At 37.4% G+C, this 13,993-nt stretch overlaps 1 pseudogene; it reads right to left on the bottom strand.

Annotated features, from left to right (window-relative positions):
* Nucleotides 1-430: 430 nt before the first annotated feature.
* Nucleotides 431-2,584, bottom strand: LOC102138257 (uncharacterized; annotated as a pseudogene).
* Nucleotides 2,585-13,993: the final 11,409 nt, after the last annotated feature.

Genomic DNA, 13,993 nt, shown 5'->3' with positions numbered 1-13,993 from the left:
TCCCACCTTCCCTGGGACTGGGGTTGTCGGTCACGCAGCCTGCCATGCCCCAGCCCCTCTTCCCCACAAAGAGTATCTTGGGGGAGGAGATCGTGGGCAGAACAGGAGGCAATGAGGATGAACGCTTGGCGCTGGTAGCAGCAGCAGTGACAGGTGTCGAAGAATGGAACATTGAACAAAAAACAACACGACTGTCCAGAGGTGGTTTGTGAACAGAGAAAAAGTGGAACCAGAACCTTGGGGGGCAGGGAGGAGCAGGAGGATTTGGAGCTGGCAGGGTGAGCTCCTTGTTATTGGTGCCCCATCTGAGGAGGGGCAAATGGCTGAGTGGCGGAAGCAAAGTAGGGGTGGGGGAGCAGCCCCAGCCCACCTCAGGTAGCGGCCACAGGGCTCGTGGGCCTCACCTGGACAATAAGTGACTGCATCTCCATCACTGCAATATGTTCTCAGATCCCAGGCAGAGGGCAAGGGGGCTGGGGCCACCCTGAAGAGGGAGTAGGGGGCTCACACCCCTCCTGCCTTCCTGTAGCCAAAGGGGGCTGTCCAACCTAGTGCAGGGACTAGGGAAGGTGGGGAAGGATAAAAGGTGTGAGCCCCAAGTGGTGACAAAGACAGTTTGGCTGGGGGAATCCTGGGACCAGCAGCCCTCTCCATTGGCCACACCTGCTGCCAGGGCAGTGGAGTAGGGCGGGCCAGGATGAGATGGGGCTTGGGCCCCTTTTAAGGCCAGGGGAACCCTCCTAGGCCCCACTATGGGAAGCCAGAGGGAACAATGAAGGAGCAGAGAGAGCGCCCCCAAACCAAAACCCAGAGAGCCATGTCCCCACCACCAAGGGAGTGGGGACGCAGTAGGTGCAGGGTGCGGCTAAGTGGAACGTTAGCCTTGTCCAGGAGGGCACATGTGTGTGCCCGTGGGTGGGCGGGGGGAGCTGGGAACTGAGGCCAGGGGAAGACTGCTCTCCACTCAGCCCATGGGGGCCCTGTAGCGGCTGGTGTGCTGTGTAGTGTGGTGGTGAAGTCACAGATGGAAGATAGGGGTGGTCGCCGGAGGCGGTGATGATGGTCGGCCTGGGGAAGGGCTGGGGGCGGTGGGAGCAGAGCAAAGTTGTCCAGTCCCAGAAGGAAGCTGCTCCTCCAGCAACGAGCAGGCGACACGTACGCACGGTCACTGCTCCTCCTCTGAGAACTCCTGTGAGATGCCCTCCTCTTCCTCCTTCTCCAGTTTTTTGGATCTGCCCCTTGGTTTCCTTCTTGGAGTTGTGGTGGTTTTCCGGGTCTTGGCAGCGTACTTGTTTTTGCTTCCATTTGGTCGGCCCTGAGGTCTTTTAGATTTTGGCACTTCGCTGGGCTCCTTCTGACTCCCTACCAACGCTGTCGTGGGACTCACGTGAGGCTGCTTGGGCGACCTGCCCCAGCCCCGCTTCTCAGTGCCATCCTTTTTCTGCTTGGAGGCCAAGGGCTGGCTGGACTTTGAGATCGACTCGCTCACCTTCCCTTCTCTAAAAAGTAGGTGGAAAAGTGATGGCTAGGATAGCCTTCTTGGAGCCATGCCAGCGCCAGAAAGAGCCCCGGCTCGGAGTCCCAATTAGAGGAGATTAGTGCACTATTTTTTTTAAAGCCACTTGACTACGTTATTATAGTACCCTAATCAAATTAATCTGACAATTTTTCACATAAGGCAACATCAACTGAAGTTTTTGCTCAAGTCATTTCTAGAAAAGATCTGCCTTGTTGGGTGCAGACAACTACTATGAAATTTAAAAATACCTATACAATTATTGACAGGTATTCAGCTGCAATGTGACGACTTAAAAAAAAACTATTTTACTTGTACAACAATTTAGGATTCAGATAAATGAAATAATGTATTTTTTTCTACACATTTTGAACTACCAGTCCCCAACAAAAATTGATTGAGGTATTTTGATTAATTATAAACATAAAAATTTTAGAAAATATCTTTTAAAATTAGCATGCAATAATTTAAAAGACTTTCTTAAGGAGTCAGAACTTGCATTTTTAAATATGACATGTCATGTTTATTTCCTATTCTTGGTTATATAAAGTGGCACAGTAATATCATTAAATAAAGTAAGCTTAATAGATATTTTTGCTGATTGAATTAGCTTGGATACATACATAATGCATGTTTTCACTGGAAACTCAATTTAATTGTCTTTTATTGAAATGTTTATAAGAGATAGAATATACGTAGAATATTACTTGGTGCATTAATATGCTGGATTTTTTAGTTTAGTTCTCGAAATATTTATTGCAAAATTGATACAACTAAATCCCCTGACCATTGAGTTGAATTATGTTAATATAAAGTAGAACCCTTGCAATAAATTAAGAATCTTATAATTCTGGTGAAAATCAAACTAGTTTCTTGTTTAAAAAAAAGGAAACGTTAGTCAAAGATGTAGAGTTCAATTGAATTAAATAAACAGTGACTGTGATTTCACTTGGATATAATCTCCCTGAGGAATTGTAGAAAATTTTACAATTGCTTTAGGATTCAGATATCCTAACCTGTGAAACATGAAGATAGTATATACCTTTCCTGTATATGCTTTTCAACCATTTTGAAAACATGGAAGTTAAAGTATTGCTTTTAGCTGTAAACCTGCCTGCTTTGAAACCTTAATTCATATTTTGAATTTCAGTTATTCCCAATATACTGGCATGGTGGCTTTATTTTACTTGTTAATCCTGAAGAGAACAGAGAAGAAATTAAATGTGTATTTGGAACCATAGACATTATTTTAAAATTATTAAAGTTAAGAATTACTATGCCCATTCTCCTAAACTGCATACATCTTGTTTTTCTGCCTCTCTCTAAGCTTGATTACATCTCTGCACAATTAAAGAAATGAGCTTTTAATTGGACTTCCTTAATTGGAAATTTGTTGGTTGCAGAACACAACTGCTCATTTGTTCCTTGAGACAGTTAGGTCTGATCTATGTTAATACAGTATGAAAGAATGAAGAGGATTTGAGTGGTCTCTACAAAAAAGAATGTGATCCCTAGTGCAAGTTTCTAAATTGCAAATGATTCGTTGATTAGTCATGTCTAAACCTGTCATTTTATAGGTGCCTTCTTTGTGTCTGGTAGTATTTGGAAAACATCTATAAATATAATTAATTTGAACTACCTTTATAAAAATAATGGTACTATGATTTATTAAAATTGGAAATATGCTCATTTATAAAAATTTAAATATTCAAAAATTAAAGAAAAAGTCTAATAATTTTTCAAATTAAATTTATAGTACCTGTGCTCTTTTTAAACTACCAAGTAATAAAATTACATTTATGTTTATGTAACCAATAAAATAAACTGAAAGGAAACATGGAATAGCAGAACTTAAGGTAAATGTTTATTTTTTAAATATTAATGAAAAAACTTAAAGATAGATTTTCAAAATTATTAAGAATTTGGAGCCATTTTGTTTTAATACATGTTTATGTTTCAAATCTAGATCATACATTTTGGCAGCTTTCTGTAACATTTGAGAAAATTAGCATTCAACCCCTTACTTATTCCAACTTTCCCATTACTATCTCTAGTTTTTATTCACTTATAATATTTTTTGCTATGGTCAACTTCTATATCATTTATTTACTCTAACTCTAATATTAAAATAGCATAAATTGTCTAAATTAAAATTAATTTATTTCTCATCACCATTTTTGTTCTGTTTACCTAATTCCTAATTTCTTTATTTTAAATTATATAGCCAATTAGTTGGATCTTGTGATCAAGTATTTTTTTATTTGTGAGTTTGATATATAAAAAGAAAGCTGTATTATCTGGCAATTATATGCCTTAAAATATTTTCTATTTTTTTATCACTTGAAGAAAAACTGCTGGATGTAACATTTTTGAAACATAATCTTTTTCTCAAACTGGGGTAACTTGCTGCATAATTTTGAGTTGAATGTTGGTCTGTAGAAGGCTGAGGTCAACATGCTTCTCACCACTACCGCGTGACTTACATTTCCACTACTGATGTCTATTTGAATAGTTTTAACATGCTAGATGTTCAGTAGTTTACCACTATATGCCTTGGAATTTAACATTTCATTTCATTTCTTCTAGAGAAGATGTTTCCTTTTGGTACACATATTAAAATATTTACTGAAGATTTAGTACCTTTTACATTTAAATAATTTTTATGTTTAATTTGTCTCTCGTATTTATCATTCCTACATTCCCTGATTATTCTTCAGGTTTGATCTTTTCCAGTTATTTTGGTAATAACCTTCATATGGTTTGGCTGTGTCCCCTCCCAAATCTCATCTTAAATTGTAGTTCCCATAATCCCCATGTGTCATGGGAGGAAGCCAGTGGGAGGTAATTGAATCATGGGGGTGGTTTTTCACATGCTATTCTCATGATAGTGAGTAAGTTCTCATGAGATCTGATGGTTTTATAATGGCTTCTCCCTTTGCTGGCTTCTCATTCTTCTCTTTCCTGCTGCCATGTGAAGAAGGATGTGCTTACTTCCCTTTCCATCATGATTATTAAGTTTCCTGAGGCCTCCCCAGCCCTGCTGAACTGTGAGTCAATTAAACCTCTATCCTTTTTGAATTACCCAGTCTCAGGTATGTCTTTATTAGCAGCATGAGGATGGATTAATATAAACCTCAATTCTGCTAATTATTTTCTTGTTTATGTTTTCAGTCATGCCTATTCCATTTTTATTGCTTCTAACATGTCTTATCTCTGAAGAATTTTTTTTATTCATTGGTTTCCTAGAGCTCTAACAGCTCAAAATTTATTTTCTTCTCCCTACTGATGTTTTTATTTTGTACTTTAAAGCGTTTAAACGGAACATTAAATGGTTTTGTGTTGTTTTCTAGGACAGAACAATCTTGTCTCTTGTCACTAATTTATTGAAGATAATTAAAAGTTATTTGTTGGACTGCCTTATTTGTTATGTTATAGTTCCTCTTTCGGTGTACATTCTTTGTGTGTGTGTGTGTGTGTGTGTGTGTGTGTGTGTGTGTGTGTGTATGTTTTACGTATAATTCCTGCTGCTTTCATTATTCCAACTTGAAGAGCCACAGCTACTAACTAAATTTTTTTGTGCATGTTGTCCTGGAATAATAATTTCTTACAGAGTCTGGCCTTTGGAAAATATTATAGGCCTTACACAAATGTTGCAGGGAGTGTTACTAACAGAAAAACATCTGTGTATGGAGAAGAGTATAGAGTACTACATTTCCAGTACACTATAAAGTTGTAAATCCATGAATTGATTTTTAAAACTATTTAAATATCCTTACACAAATACCATTAAAACAAAATACACTAAGTATTGCTAGTCATTTAAATGTAGATTATAAACTTAGTCAATTTTTTTATCTGTGCAATCACAAGTTTAATATGTCAAAGACTCTCAATTATTTCCAATACCTTAATCATACACAAATTGTTCCCATGAAAATAAAGTTATTACAACAAATATAATTAAAATAATCTTAAAATAGGAATGTTTAAAATGGTATTTTAGGAATATTTTTAAAGCTATGATTCATCTAAAGTTATGGGCCTCATACCCTTTTGAGATATAAAAACACATCTCTGCAGTTAAAGTAGGATCCTATCTCAAGATGTAACCATTTGTCTTTCAGGGAGACTCAAGGTGTAGCCATTTGGTTTTTGAGGAGATACAGGGTTTTATTATTCTTTAAGAAGAGGTCAATTAACTAAACAAATAGCTTTCTCAGTCTTCCAGTGAACTTTGTACTGCTTTGCTGTATAAATTATGTAGGATTTTATACATGACACACACATATACAATTTAAAGACTTTTTCTATTTCTTTAATAGCTCTATATATGTCTATATCTACCTACAGTTGCAGAAATATTGGCATATCATAAAGAAAAAGAGCACTGTGTGAAACCAGCCATAGAGGCTAATTCTGGTCAAGACACAGGATCTAATTTTATCTTTGAAAAACACTGAAACCTGAACCAACATTCACTGGCTGAGCCTCTTCTTGAGTCAAAGCTCATTACTACATCAATTGGACTTTACAAATCCATGCGTGATTTTAGATTTTGGTGTTCCCCCCATTCAGATGGCCATCAACTTTTGATCTGGGAATATCTTTCTCCTTTTAAAAGTTATCTCCTTGTACCTAATTAGCAATTTATTTTAAAATGTTAGGTTATCTAGAGATTTCTGCTTTAAGAAAATTATGTATCTATGTATTCAGTTCCTGTCTCTGGAGTTTTAGCAACTCATTGCTGTATTTTTATTTAAGTCATTGTGTGTGGTGAACATGAACACCAGTGCTGATTATTACTCCTGATTTTTTATGGTGTCATAATATTCCAGAATTAGGTGGTTTTCCTACAGTTCCTTATAGCCACTATCCCTTACTTAAAGGAGACAAAAATATATGTAGCAATGCTTAATTAAAAAAAGAAGAAATTCCAATTAGGTTGCCATTGTATTTTACTGTATTGTAAAGTAAGTATAAAAGGACGTTGTGATGTCCTTTTATACTTACAATTCACTTTTGTACATTTTGAATTAACGTTTCATTTGCAAGTATCATTATGTACCCAAGGCTTTTCTTTTTTTTTTTTTTTTTTTTTTTTTTTTTTTTTTTTTTGAGACGGAGTCTTGCTCTGTCACCCAGGCTGGAGCGCAGTGGCCGGATCTCAGCTCACTGCAAGCTCCGCCTCCCGGGTTTACGCCATTCTCCTGCCTCAGCCTCCCGAGTAGCTGGGACTACAGGCGCCCGCCACCGCGCCCGGCTAGTTTTTTGTATTTTTAGTAGAGACGGGGTTTCACCGTGTTAGCCAGGATGGTCTCGATCTCCTGACCTCGTGATCCGCCCGCCTCGGCCTCCCAAAGTGCTGGGATTACAGGCTTGAGCCACCGCGCCCGGCCGTACCCAAGGCTTTTCATAGATGAAACATGTTCCAAATAATTGTAATTATGGTCCTCTTTTTGATGTTTTAGTTTTTCACATTTTGGCCAATGGGAGCTCTTTTATAGGGCACACCTTTGATCTTTTAAAAGTACTGTAGATCTATTTTAAAGGCATCTTTATTTTCTGGCAATAGGGTCTTCCAATCCATTATTCACATGTTCCTGCCTCAAGACCTTAAATCAGTGACTCCTCTCAATGTACAAATTTTGAATTGAAAAAGTCTTTCAGAAATGTGGCAATTGAGATTATATTCAGGTGCTGGTGACAAGGCTTGGGAATGACATTTATTTAAACAAGTTATGGGTTTATTACCTTACACTCAGGAAGCATTTCAGAAGTCAGCAGTCCAATATTATGTGTCATGTTAAATGGTATTGTCTTCTTGTAACTTGTAACTCAGGAAACTATCCATGAGCAAAATATGCCTAAGTATCATTTAAAATACATTTGGTAATTATAACAATCATTTAATAGTCTTTAAAATTCTATATAGTTCTTTTCATTCTAAAATATTCCTTAGACAGTATGAATACAAGTATGCTAGCCGAGTAGCTTTTAATTCTGATTAAATGATAATTTAGCATTTACATTATTGTAAGAAATTTTTCTGGTACTATAAGAGTGGGCATACCCTTATGTACATTTCTTCATTACTCATCCCATTTCTATTAAATTATTTATCTCCTCTATTCCTTCCTATAGTTTTTATATTGCATTCATTTTAATTGTTGCTGCCATTTTCACTTTATTTCTGTAGTTAACAAGTAAAATTCTGTGAAAATCAGTTAATGTAATTCATCACATCAACAACAGGCCAAAAAAGAAAAAGAAAAAGTTTGATCATATAAATAGATACATGATATGGTTAGGCTTTTGTCTCCACCCAAATCTCCTCTTGAATTCCCATGTGCTCTGGGAGGGACCTGGTGGGAGGTAATTGAATCATGGGGGCAGGTCTTTCCCATGCTGTTCTTGTGATAGTGAATAAATCTCATGAGATCTGATGGTTTTATAAAGAGTAGTTCCCCTGCACAAGCTCTCTCTTTGCTGCCATCTATGTAAGATGTGACTTGCTCCTCCTTGCCTTCCACCATGATTTGGAGGCCTCCCCAGCCATGTGGAACTGTAAGTCCATTAAACCTCTTTCTTTTGTAAATTGCCCAGTCTTGGGTATGTCTTTATCAGCGGTGTGAAAATGAACTAATACAGTAAATTGGTACCAGTAGAGTGGGGTGCTGCTGAAAAGATACCCAAAAATGTGGAAGCAACTTTGGAACTGGGTAACATGCAGAGGTCAGAACACTTTGGAGGGCTCAGAAGAAGATAGGAAAATGTGGGAAAGTTTGGAACTCCCCAGAGACTTGTTGAATGGCTTTGACCAAAATGCTGATAATAATATGGACAATGAAATCCAGGCTGAGGTGGTTTCAGATGAAGATGAGGAACTTGTTGGAAACTGGAGCAAAGGTGACTCTTGTTATGTTTTAGCAAAGAGACTGGTGGCATTTTGCTCCTGCCCTAGAGATTTGTGGGACTTTGAACTTGAGAGAGATGATTTAGAGTATCTGGTGGAATAAATGTCTAAGCAGCAAAGCATTCAAAAGGTGACTTGGGTGCTGTTAAAGGCACTCAGTTTTAAAAGGGAATTAGAGCATAACAGTTCAGAAAATGTGTGGTCAGACAATGCAATAGAAAAGAAAATCCCATTTTCAGAGCAGAAATTCAAGACTGGTGCTGATATTTGCATCAGTTATGAGAAGCTGAATGTTAATCACCAAGACAATGGGGAAAATGTCACCAGGGCATGTCAGAGATCTTTGTAGCAGCCCCTCCCATCACAGGCCTGGAGACCTAGGATGAAAAAATGGTGTTGTGGGCCAGGCCCAGGGTCCCTGTGCTGTGTGCAGTCTAGGGACTTGGTGCCCTGTGTCCCAGGTGCTCCAGCCATGACTACAAGGGGCCAAGGTACAGCTTGGGCTGCAGCTTCAGAGGGTGCCATAAAGAAGGGAATCAAACAAGATAAAAGCAAAAAAACCTACCCAAAGGACAGCTGCTACAAAGATTGAAGGAACATCAGCCCACACAGATGAAAAAGAACCAGTGTAAGAATTCTGGCAATGCAAAAAGCTAGAGTGTCTTTTTGTCTCAAAATGCTTGCACTAGTTCTCCTGCAGTGGTTCTTAACCAGGCTGAAATGGCTGAAATGACAGAAATAGAATTCAGAATATGGATGGAAAGAAAGATCTTTGAGATTCAGGAGAAATGGAAACCCAATCTGAAGATTCTAAGGAATACAATAAAAATGATATAAGATACAAAAGGTGAGTGGCCATTTGAACCAAACTGTACTGATACAGCTGAAAACCTCACTTAAAAATTTCAGAATATAATTGCTAGTATGAAAAGCAGAATTGACCAAGCTGAGGAAAGAATCTCTGTTTGAAGACCAGTTGTTCAAAATAACTCAGTAAGACAAAAACAAACAAAACAAAACAGCTAAAAGAAGAATGAACAAAACCTCTGAGAAATACAGGATTATGTAAAGGGAACAAATCTATGATTCATTGGCATCCCTGAAAGAGAGGAAGAGAAAGCAAGCAACTTAGAAAAATATTTCTGGGTATCATCCATGAAAATTTCTCCAACGCCATTAGAGAGGCAAACATTCAAATTCTGGAAATATAGAGAATCCCTGTGAGATACTACACAAGATGATCATCAGTTTCTCCAAGGTCAAAATGAAAGAAAACATGCTAAAGGTAGCTAGAAAGAAAGGGCAGGTCGATTACAAAGGGAACCACATTGGGCTAACAGCAGACCTTTCAGCAGAAACACTACAAGTCAGCAGAGACTGGGAGCCTATATTTAGCATCCTTAAGGGAAAGAAATTCCAACTAAGAAATTCATACCCAGCCAAACTAAGCTTCATAAGCAAAGGATAAATGACATTCTTTGCAGACAAGCAAATGCTAAGGGAATTCATTACCACCAGACCTCCTTGAAGGCAGGTCCTTACTCCTGAAGGGAGTGCTAAATATGGAAAAGAATGACCATTACTGGCCATTACAAAAACACACTTAAGTACATAGATCATTGACACTACAAAGCAGCCACACAAACAAGGTTACATGATAACCGACTAACAACATGATGACATGTTCAAATATGCACATATCAATATTCACCTTGAATGTAAATGGGCTAAATGCCCCAATTAAAAGGCTCAGAGTGACAAGCTGGATAAAGAACCAAGAGAGGAAGTCACACTATCTCCACTTGCAGATATGATTCTATACCTAGAAAACTCATAATCTCTGGCCAAAGGCTTCTAGATCTGATAAACAACTTCAGCAAAGTTTAGGATACAAAATCTATATACAAAAATTAGTAGCATTTCTATACACCAAGGATATCTAAGCTTTGAGCGAAGTTCAGAACACTATCCCATTCACAATAGCCACAAAAAGAATAAAATACCTAGGAATATAGCTAACAGGGAGGTTAAAGCTCTCTAGAATGAGAATTACAAAACATCAAAGAAATCTGAGATAACACAAACAAATGGAAAAATATTCCATGCTCCTGGATAGGGAGAATCAATATTGTTAAAATTAACATACTGCCCAAAGCAATTTACAGATTCAGTGCCATTTCTATGAAACTACAAATAAGATTCTTCACAGAATTCAAAAAAAAGTATTTTAAAATTGTCTATGGAACCAAAAATAGCCAAAGCCATCCTAAGCAAAAAGAACAGAGTTGGAGGCATCACATTACCTGACTTCAAATTATACTAAAAAGCTACAGTAACCAAAACAGCATGTCACTAGTATAAAAAGAGCTACACAGACCAATGGAACAGAATAGGGAGCCCAGAAATAAGGCTTCACACCTACAACTATCTGATCTTGGCAAAATAAACACAAGCCAATGGGGAAAGGATTCCCTATCAAAAACTGGTACTGGGATAACTGGCTAGCCATATGTAGAAGATTGAAACTGGACTGTTTCCTTTCTTGCTTCAACTCAAGATAGACTAAAGACTTAAATGTAAAACCCAAGTCTTTTAAAACCCTGAAGAATAACCTAGGAAATACCATTTTGGACATAGGACCTAGCAAAATTTTCATGATGAAGATGCCAAAAGCAATTGCAACAAAAATACGAATTGACAGATGAGACTTAATTTAACTAAAGACCTTCTTCACATCAAAATAATCTATCAAAAGCATAAACAGACAACCTACAGAATGGAAAGCAGTATTTGCAAAGTATGCATCTGACAAAGACTAATATTGAGAATCTATAAGGAACTAAAACAAATTTTCAAGTGATAAACAACCCTATTAAAAAGTGGACAAAGGACATTAACAGGCACTTTTCAAAAGACACACATGCAGCTAACAAGCACATGAAAAAATGTTCAACATTACTAATCATGAAAGAAATGCAAATCAAACCATGATGAGATATCATCTCAAACCAGTCAGAATGGTTATAAATAAAATAGCATATGCTAGTGAGGTTGTGGAGAAAAGGGAATTCTTATACGTTGCTGGTTAAAATGCAGATTAGTTCAATCTTGTGGAAACTGTGGAAAACAGTTTGGTAATTTCTCAAGGAATTTAAAACAGAATTACTATTTGACCCAGCAATCCCATTATTGTGTATATACCCAAAGGAATATAAATCATTCTACCATAAAGGCACATGGATGTGAAGGTTCATCACAGCATTATTCACAATAGAAAAGACATAGAATCAGCCTAAATGCCCATGAATTGTAGACTGGATAAAGAAAACTGGTACATACACACCATGGAATACTATGCAGCCATTAAAAGAATGAGGTTATGTCCTTTGCAGCAACATGGATGGAGCTTGAGGCCATTATCCTAAGCAAACTAATGCAGGAACAGAAAAACCAAATACCACATATTCTCATTTATAAGCTTCAGCTAAACACTGAATACACAAGGACACAAAGTAGGGAACAACAGACATCGGAGCCTACTTAAGGGTGGAGGGCGGGAGGGGAGTTGGGATCAAAAAACTACCTATCAGGTACTATGCTTATTACTGAGTGATGAAATTATCTGTACACCAAGCCCCCATGACACACATTTTACCTATATAACAAACATGCATATGTACCTCTGAACCTGAAATAAAAGTTAAATAAATAATATAAAGATAACTAAATAAATAAAAAGAAAAACAACAAAGAAAACTAAATAAATGGAGAGTTTTTCCATGCTCATGGAGAGTAAGACAATATTTTTAAGAAGTGAGTTCTTTCTAAATTGATCTATAGATTCAATGTAATATCAATAAAAATTCCAACAGGTTATTTTGTGTATCTTGACAAACTTATTTAAAGTTTATATAGAGAGCAAAAGACCCAGAATAGTTAACCCAATATTGAAGGACAAAGTCAGAGGAGTGGTAATACCTGACTTCAAAACTTACTATAAATCTGTAATAATCAGGACAGTGTGGAATTGGTGAAATAATAGACAAATAGATCAATGGAACCGAAAGAGAGAGCCCAGAAATAGACCCACATAAATATAGTCAGCTTATTTTTGACCGGAGAACAAAGTCAGCACAATAGAGAAAAGATATTCTTTTCAACAAATGGTTCTGGAACAACTGGACATCCACACGTAAAATAATAAATCTTTCTGAAACTATTCTAAACAATAGAAAAAGAGGGAATCCTCCCTAGCTCATTTTATGAGGCCAGCATCATCCTGATACCAAAACCTGGCAGAGACACAACAAAAAAAAAGAAAATTTCAGGCCAATATCCCTGATGAACATCGATGTGAAAATCCTCAGTAAAATACTGGCAAAACGAATCCAGTAGCACATCAAAAAGCTTATCCACCAAGATCAAGTCAGCTTCATCCTGGGACACAAGGCTTGTTCAACATACACAAATCAATAAATGTAATCCCTCACATAAACAGAACCAATAACAAAAACCACACGATTATGTCAATAAATGCAGAAAAGGCCTTCGACAAAATTCAACACCACTTCATGCTAAAAACTCCCAATAAACTAGGTATTGATGGAATGTATCTCAAAATAATAAGAGCTATTTATGACAAACCCATAGCCAATATCATACTGAATGGGCAAAAACTGCAAGCATTCCCTTTGAAAACCAGCACAAGACAAGGATGCCCTCTCTCACCACTCCAATTCAACATAGTATTAGAAGTTCTGGCCAGGTCAGTCAGGCAAGAGAAATAAAGCATATTCGAATAGGAAGAGAGGAAGTCAAATTGTCTCTTTGCAGATGACATGATTGTATATTTAGAAAACCCCATTGTCTCAGCCCAAAATCTCCTTAAGCTGAAAAGCAACTTCAGAAAAGTCTCAGGATACAAAATCAATGTGCAAAAATCACAAGCATTCCTATATACCAATAACAGACAAACAGAGACCCAAATCATGAATAAACTCCCATTCACAATTGCTACTAAGGGAATAAAATATCTAGGAATACAACTTACAAAGGATGTGAAGGACCTCTTCAAAGAGAACTACAAACCATTGCTTAAGGAAATAAGAGAGGACACAAACAAGTAGGAAAACATCCCACACTCATGGATAGGGATGAATCAATATCGTGAAAATGGCCATACTGCCCAAAGTAATTTATAGATTCAATGCTATCTCTATCAAGCTACCACTGATTTTCTTCACAGAATTGGAAAAAACTACTTTAAACTTCATATGGAACAAAAAAAGAGCCCACATAGCCAAGACAATCCTAAGCAAAAGGAACAAAGCTGGAGGCATCACGCTACCAACTTCAAACTATCCTCCAAGGCTACAGTAACCAAAACAGATTGGTACTGGTACCAAAACAGATATATAGACCAATGGAACAGAACATAGGCCTCAGATATAACACCACACAGCTACAACCATCTGATCTTTGACAAACCTGACACAAACAAGCAATGGGGAAAAGATTCTCTATTTAATAAATGGTGTTGGAAAAACTGGCTAGCCATATGCAGA

This window comes from Macaca fascicularis, chromosome X, assembly GCF_037993035.2.
Source record: "Macaca fascicularis isolate 582-1 chromosome X, T2T-MFA8v1.1".
Classification (NCBI taxonomy): domain Eukaryota; kingdom Metazoa; phylum Chordata; class Mammalia; order Primates; family Cercopithecidae; genus Macaca; species Macaca fascicularis.
The sequence above is the reverse complement of the archived record's forward strand: the minus strand, read 5'-3'. Positions and strand labels throughout refer to the sequence as shown.